We start from the raw sequence: 8,618 nt of genomic DNA on the forward strand, positions 1-8,618 counted from the left end.
ATGGATGAGAATGTTGAAAGGGTTGTCATTGATCAAAGTAAACTGTACACATAACTGCTTTATTTAATGATAACTCAAAATAATGATTAAAAATCATGTCCCTAAAATTATGCAATTAGAAGCAAAGCATGAGAATGTGCTCAGATCATCTCTAGGGTCTATAAGTCTTTTTTCTTTAGGATGAGTTTTAGAACAACAGTAATGATTCCTATCATCTGAAGAAAATTTAATGATTTCCAACTATTTAAAATAATCATTTTAGGAGATATGGCTCAAGTGGCATTGGCTACCTCCTGAGCAAAGCTCTCAGATATTGAATACAAGTCTTGATCTCGAACATAAGTAAAAACAATCAATAAAAGTCAAGCACTTTCCTGGGCACTGGTAGCTCATGCCTTTAATTCTAACTTTAATCAGAAGACAGAGATCTGGGGATCTCAGTTCAGTATCAGCTTGGATAGGAAAGTTTGTGTGATTCTTGTCTCCAATTCACTGCCAAAGAAAGCTGGAATTGGATTCGTAGCTCATAGACTACAGCATAAAGCTCAGGAACCGAACCCAAGCCTTGAGTTAAAGCCTTAGAATAGTGCATATATATACACAAATGAAGTAAGTCACTCAAGTTCTCAACCTTCCATTTCCCTAATCTTTACTCTAATCCTGGTCAAAACCCTAACAGTAACCTTGATGATAATAGTAACCCAATCATAAAATTAATGGAAGTTACTCGAGTTTAGATACATCCTTACAGATACCCGTTTTCTTTGAAATGATTTGCAATTTGCTCCAAATCCTACAGATTCCCTAACTTGGACTATGAAATCTATCTTGTTCCCTACTAGGAATCATTAACCTCAAATCCTCATATCATGAAAAATATCATAGTTTCCATTGATCTGAACTTTTACTGAACTACTCTATATCCAAAAAGAAGCTGCGGGTTTAGTTAAAATCTACTCTACCTCCAAACCCTAGCTATATATCTAAACCTTACTAAAAACCTAACTCTAAATTCAACCGTATTGAACCCAGAATAGGAAAATTAGGGAACCTGTAGTTTTTGTTAAATTTCGCACTTACTTTACTAGAAAGTGTTAGTAGAAACTCAGTTTTACCTTAAAGCTTACCGTTCCCTAACACTAAGCCTAAACTGAATTAGGAAAGTAAACCTAAACCTAGAACTAATGGCCTTTGGAGACTAAAAGCCACACAAATACATTAGTTTTTATTCATCCTAACTTCAATTCAACTCATCTTTCTAAAAATAGTTTGTAGTTTCACTCATTAGGTTTTCTTTATTGTAACCCTAACCCTAACTGGAATATTGATGTTAACCCTCACCCTAATCATACTCTAATCTTAATATTATTAGTAGTTTTTTATTTCGCATTCATCCTAATTCTATCTCTACTTGTAATTCGAAGATTTACTTTCAGTTTGACCCTAAATTTTCCATTTCCTTAATGCTTACACAAAGCCTAGCTGGAACTAAAACCTAACTTTGAACCTAACGATAATCCAATTCTAATGTTTAAGAAAAATACTCTAGTTTTTAATCATTCTAATGAATAATCCAGTTTTCACTCTGGAAATGAATTTCAGTTTGCCCTAATTCCCACAAATTTTCTGACTCTACCCCTAAAGTTATCTTGTTCCCTAACATGAGCCATTATATTACTTGTCCTGAAGTTCTCTCATGAGGAAAAATACTGTAGTTTCCATTGATTCTACCTTTTCCTGAACCACTGTATCTGAAAAGTTTCAGATTTACTTACCATCTAATCCATTACTTAATGCTAACTCTCAACCTAAACCTGGCTGGAAAACTCTCATTAATCACTACAAGAATGATCACTGAGAATTAAATATAATGATAATGTTCTAGTTACTATTCAGCCTCACATATTTGCTTCCACTTGTTAGTGAACATAATTTTGTAGTAAAAGCTTTCTTATCCGTAGCAGTAAATATAATCAGAAGAAAATACTGATCCTAATCTTAATCCAAATTATATGGCAATGCTAACACTAACACAAGTACACTAGTTTTCACTCATCCTTCCAAACATAGGTTTTAATTTTTTCCAATATCTTAGTCATTTTCTAACACTAAACTTCATCTTTCTTAACTGGAACATTGAGAATAACCATCAGCCTAATTGTGAGAAGATTCTCATATTAATAGCAATACTCTAGTTTACATTCATTCTAATTCTTACCAGGCTTATTCTAAATTTACCTTCAATTTGACACTCATTTTTTTTCTCCTTTACTCTAAACCTAACCATGGCTGGAATCCTAACCACAACCTTGACACAATCGTATCCCAATTCTAAAATGTATGAAAAATGCTCGTTTTGTGCAAGCCTAACTGAAATTCCACTGGTAATTCTTGAAATAAATTGCAGGTTTTCTGTAAACCCTACAGATTTTTTTACTCTTAACTCTGAATGTATTTTGTTCCATAATAGGAATCATTATACCCATTGATCTCAAACCCTAATATTATGAAATACATTGTACTTCCATTATCCCAGCTTTTCCTGAATTCCTAGAACCTAAAAAAATTTCAGCTTTACTTAATATTTAACATTTCTTTTTTTTTTCTTTTTGTTGGTCGTGGGGCTTGCACTCTGGGCCAGGGCATGATCCCTGAGTTCTTTAGCACATAGCACCACTTTTGTGTTTTATGGTGGTTAATTTCAGACAAAAGTCTCATGGACTTTCCTCCCTGGGCTACCTTTGAACTGCGATCCTCAAAAACAGCTTCCTGAGTAGCTAGGATAATAGGCGTGAGCCACTAGTTTAACCCATTTCTTTATTCTATCCTCAACCCCGGTTAACAAGAAACCTAATCCAAATCACATTCTGATTTAACACCAAATGGCTAATGTAAGGAAAATTGTCTAGATTCTATTCAATCGCACATTTTCTTTGTCTTCTACTTCTTATTGGAAAACTAAAATTTACCTTAAAGCTTATTCTTCCCTATCCGTAACCAGAACAAAAAAGTATTTCACACTTTAAACCAAATTATATCTGAATGTTTAAAGTAACACAGACAGGTTTTCTTTCATTATTGCCATTCATTCTTCTTAAAATATGTGGCAGTTTTACACAATATCTTACATGTTTTTCTCATCCTAACCCCACTCTAACTGGCACACCTTGCCTAATACTAAACCTATGTATAACCAAATCATCATGTTAATAACAAGCCACTTTTTTCATATTTATCCTAACTCTTGCTCAGCATGTAGGTCTAAATTTTACTTGCATTTTGAACATAAATTTTTAAGTGTTCTTCTATTTCCTGTCAGGTTTTATTTTTCATTATTTTTTTAAAAATTTTATTTTGTTGAAAAGATGCTTTAAATAGGGATTAGTTAAATGTGTAAGGTAAGGAGTACGTTTCTTGTTGAGCATTGTTACCAACTTCTTTCTTGTTCTCCCACTATCCCGTGCCTGCCCACTTCACATACCCCTCCCTCCCCATGGTGTAAACTTCATTTTCAACATAGTGTCTTGTGAGTATCATTGTTGCAATGGGTCATCCTCCATTTTCAACATAGTGTCTTGTGAGTATCATTGTTGCAATGGGTCATCCTGTGATGAACCTAAATTATCTATTGCTCTAATCCTAATCCTAATTCTATCTGGGATTGTAACCCTAACCATAATAATAATGATAGCTCAATTCAAAAGTTAACAAAAATATTCAGGTTTTTATTCATTCTAGTAATTCACTGTACATCTTGAATTAACTTGCAGTTTAGCTTAAATGTTCCAAATTAGTTTATATGCACATATATAAAGATGTAATTTATGTGAAAAACAGAAGATCTTTGGAGGAAGGAGTAATGAGAAGGAAATAGAGGGAGTATAATCAAATACATTAAATATATAATGGAATTGTCACTTCTGACAATTAATATCTATTAGCAAATAACTAAAAATTAATAAAGAACACACTGCCTTCTAGTTTTCATTAAGAGAGCCATGATCTGTCTTCTGAAAAAAAAAACTCATGTTAGATAAACTTTGTCCATGCATAATTTATATTGTTTGCCAATTATTTAACTTGATGAATAAAAATTTTTCGAATAAGATTCCATGACAAAAAATATAAAACAGTTACTTAGCAATTGTTTGAGAAAAAGTTATTGTCATGAGTTTTAAGAAACGGAATTGCTATTTCCCTAAAAAGCAATGAATTAGGTTTACTAATCTAGTATTTGTAGTAAGTTTAGAGAACATAATTGGCATGAAAAACAACTAACTGTACATCTTGTTTCTTGAATGAGTGATATTTTAAACATTGTCTTTTATTAAAATAAATACTTAGGTTTACATTTCAAAATAAGTGCAATTTTATCTGCTTTCAGAACAAGTACTTACCCTGCAATTAAATGTACTAGCATATTCATGTATTTAGAAGCTAAATTTTCTATGTTTTATATGTAGCTCTACATATTCAGAATGACGAATTTTATTCATAAATGTCTAACGTCAGATTTTGCTTCATCAATATAAATTCTCATGAGGTTGTAGTGAAGGCTTCAGTAACCAGAGTAGTCAAAACCATTTCCTGAATTCTAAATTTTAAATCAAATCACTTTTAAGCTTTGATAATATCATTTATTGTCTCTTCAGAGCAATTAAGCTAAAACAAATCCTACTTTTAAAACATTTCACTCACATTGTAAAGAATATTAACATAGGTCAAAAAGAGACTAATTATTTCACACTCATCATATTTGATGATCTTAGTGTGAAGAATGCAGAGAGTAGAAAGTCCTTATACTCAATAAATAGTATTGGTTAAATTAAATAATATATCTGGATTTCTAATTTAGAGGTTAATCACATGGAAACAAGAAAACAATAAAAAATTACTTTGGGATCAACAGAAAAAGATATTTGTGCATGTATCACTGTTGCTTTATTAGTTTGTAGGTGAACACTGGACTTCAATTTATATCTTGGCTGTTGTTGTGAATAATGTGAATAACAATGAACTACAGATATATTTATGAGTTACCCAGAGAGAAATGATCACATGATTGGTGGGTCAGATGATATTTCAACTTTGGATTCCTTTAGAAAACTGCATACTACTTTCTACAACGAGAACACTAACCTGTATTTTGGCCAAGAGTGTAGAAAATGTCCTTTTCTCCACAGTGTCGCCAGCCAACATTATTACTTTTTGAGGTTTTTAAAGGGCAGGTTTTTACTGTATGCAGTACCCAAGACTGGACTTAGACTCAAATCCTTTTACTCCAACCTCCAATCACTTGGAATTACCAGCCTTTACCACCATACCTGGTTACTTGGATATTTTTGATAAGAGTTATAACAGTTAAGAAGTAGTATCATAGTAATTTTTAATTGCATTTCTCTAATGACTTCTGCTCACAAAGCATTAAGCCAGCATAGAAGTTGTATTAAATACAAATTTGTAAATCCACAGGCAATTTTCACCGCTTTTTGGAAAACATGTTTATTCAGAACTTTTGCCCATTTTTAAATAAGGTTCTTGTTAATCTCATCTTTAATCTCTCTATAGAAAATCAATAATTAATTCAAGGTAGTAGAAAGGAAAAAATTAAGCAGCTCCTAACATTTTTAATTTTTTAATAACATGATATTGCTTAAATCATTTTCTGTTAACGCTTGAGACTATATAACTCAATTTAGTTAGAACTTTTACAAGGCTATATATATTTTATTTATTTTATTTTGTTCTTTCCAAAGCCTGCATGACTAATTTCACTTGGTTTCTTTCAGTCTCATGTAGTTCAGATTTCAAACTGAAGAATAAATGGAAGGAAGCAAACAAAAAATATAGTCCCTCTCATCTGATGATGCCTCTACAAGACTGAGGAAAGTCTTCATCCTTCTAAGGACCTATGATAGAATATCAAAAAGACAATTCATTCTTCTAGGTCTTCCTTATCTTTGCGATGTAACTTAAATGATGTAAAACACAACATACTGCTCAGATACTTTTATGTTTTATCAGTTTTGCACATTTTCATATGGATTTCACCTCAGTCTATAACCTTCCTTCATCGTTCTGTCTCTGATATTTTTACACTATCAAGACATAAGATAACCAGTTAGATTTACAGCATGAAAAGTTATCCACCTGGCTTCCTTGGAAGCAGAGCATGGTCAATAGATATTACTTCTGGTTGCTCACACTACATGTAATGGTTTCTGCACTACTTATCACATTCTATTTAGTATTTAAAAAATAATGCTGGCTAAACTCAAAGCTCATTCATAGGTTTACGTTAAGTGTTTCACAAGTTTTATTCTCTTAATTCTTAAGATAACATTTGCTGTTATGCTAATGTTACATCCATTGTAGTGTTGGGGAAAATTATAGTTAAAGACAGTAAGTGCATGGCCCAAAGACACACACAGTGAAGAAGGAAATGAGTCAAAATTTCCAAAAGTCTTTCAGCAATACCAAAACGGTGGGTAAAATCTCTCCATTCTCTTAAACTCCCAATTCAACATTCATATTGTCCAAGAAATAATAGAATAGCAAATATTGCCCATGGTGATTTTTTCTGTCACATTTTGTCTTCAACACAGACTGTGTTGGTGACATTGGGTTATCATGCACAGAGCTGAGCTTACAAATTGAGGTCCAAAGACAGCCAAATATCTTCTGTCCCACAGTTCCAGTTTCTTTTTTAAAAAGTTCTAAAACTTTTAAATATCATCACTTACTATCTTTTAACAATCCCCAAACAAATTAAATTGACATATAATCACTCCAAAAGGTTTCAAATTAGATGATAAAACAGACCCCCATGAAGTAAATTTTCTTTTATTTTTAAAATTATTCTAAAAGCCTTGTGCTGGCTGGTCACACCTATAATCCTATCTATTCTGAATAGTTGTTCAGAAGACTGAGATCTGTGGATAACTCTTGGGAGCCAATCAGGGCCAAAAAAAAAAAAAAAACTTCATGAAATTATTTTTCAAAATGTTTAATGAACTAGCAAAGAGCCAGGAATTGAGATGTAGCTCACCAATCTAGACAGGAAAGGCCTAAGAAGACCTTGAAGCCCTGATTTTATACTCTGAGCACACCAATATACATTCATGGCATGTGTTCGCATGCACGTGTGTGTTTGCTTGCGTGCTGCCACACTCACACACACACACACACGTTTATTCAAATTACCTTCATATCAGTGTTCTGCATTACTTTCTTTGTTAACGATATTATATGGGTAAAATAGAGGAAATAAACTCTTCCGTCTCAGAACATTTTTATATGTTTTTTATTGTAATAATACTGTGCAGAGAGGTCACATTTACATGAACAAGGAAACTAGTACGTTTCCTAACAAGCATTGTTACCTCCTCCTTTATATTTCCCCTACCATCCCTTCCCTCCCACCTCCACAAGTACACTCCCCCCCCTTCCTTCCTCCGCCTAAATTGTAAAGTTCATTTTTCAACATAGTGTCTTGTGCATCTCATTGTTACAATGGTTTAACCTGTATTCCTATTTGAGCATTTTTCCCTTCCCATCCCCAAATTAGAGAAGCATATATACAAGATGTAAGTACACCAACTTCAAATACAGAGAAAACAGGAGTTATAGCATGGGGAGAAACATACAAAGAAACAAAATAAATCACATTGCACATTATAAGTACATTAGAAACAATAGCAAGAAACAAAAAACCACTTGTGTCCCTATCTTGGGGTTCAATTTCTTTAACATCATCTTATCTGGTTATATGCACATACCTTTTGAACTTTTCTGCTTATCCCAGACATACATTCGTTATTGAAAATAAGGGAAATCATGGGACCTATGTTTCCTTGGACTTGGCTTACTTCACTCAATAATTTTTTTTCCATTTCCTAACAAATTGGGCGATGTCATTCTTTCTGATGGAGGCATAGAATTCCATTGTGTATATATACCACATTTTCTTGATCCATTCATCTAATGGGGGCATCTGGGTTGGTTCCATATCTTAGCTATCGTGAATAATGTTGCAATAACCATCGTTGTGTTGGTAGTTTTAGTATGGTCTTGTTTATCATCATTTGGGTAAATCCCCAAAAGTGGGATTACTGTGTCATAGGAGAGTTTTATGTGGAGTCTTCTGAGGAACCTCCATACTGCTTTCCAAAGTAGTTGAACAAGTTTACACTCCCACCAAGAATGCAGTATGGTTCCTTTGTGGCCACATACCTTTCAGCATCTGTTGTTGCAAAAATATGGAACGCTCCAAGAATTTGCATGTCATTCTTGTACAGGGTGCATGGTAATCTTCTCTGTATCAATCCAATGTTAGTGTATGAGATGATAAATTGAGCACAGAACATTTTTTATATATAAAGTTTGATTTTATTAAACTAGACAATCAACAAAAAGCAAGTTCAAAAGAATAGTTGTGAAATTTTAGAATCATGTATTTCTTACATAAGCATACATTTAAGAATAAAATCAAGATAGACATGCCAAAAACAAAATAATTCCAGATATTTGTAGTTCAAGAGATGTGTAGGTGGAAGAATTCAATTATTCTATTCAAGGCACCTGTCAAAATGAACATTGCAGCAACTGTTAAGTTTTGT

The 8,618-nt window shown here is 32.9% G+C and overlaps 1 non-coding gene across 1 annotated transcript; it reads right to left on the bottom strand.

Annotated features, from left to right (window-relative positions):
* Positions 1 to 8,252: 8,252 nt before the first annotated feature.
* Positions 8,253 to 8,359, bottom strand: LOC122095086. Its single transcript, XR_006145031.1, has one exon. It is a non-coding gene; the product is annotated as a U6 spliceosomal RNA (small nuclear RNA).
* Between the last annotated feature and the right edge of the window lie 259 nt (positions 8,360 to 8,618).

Source organism: Dipodomys spectabilis, unplaced genomic scaffold (genome assembly GCF_019054845.1).
Source record: "Dipodomys spectabilis isolate Male_0828 unplaced genomic scaffold, ASM1905484v1 ptg000012l, whole genome shotgun sequence".
In the NCBI taxonomy this organism is placed as follows: domain Eukaryota; kingdom Metazoa; phylum Chordata; class Mammalia; order Rodentia; family Heteromyidae; genus Dipodomys; species Dipodomys spectabilis.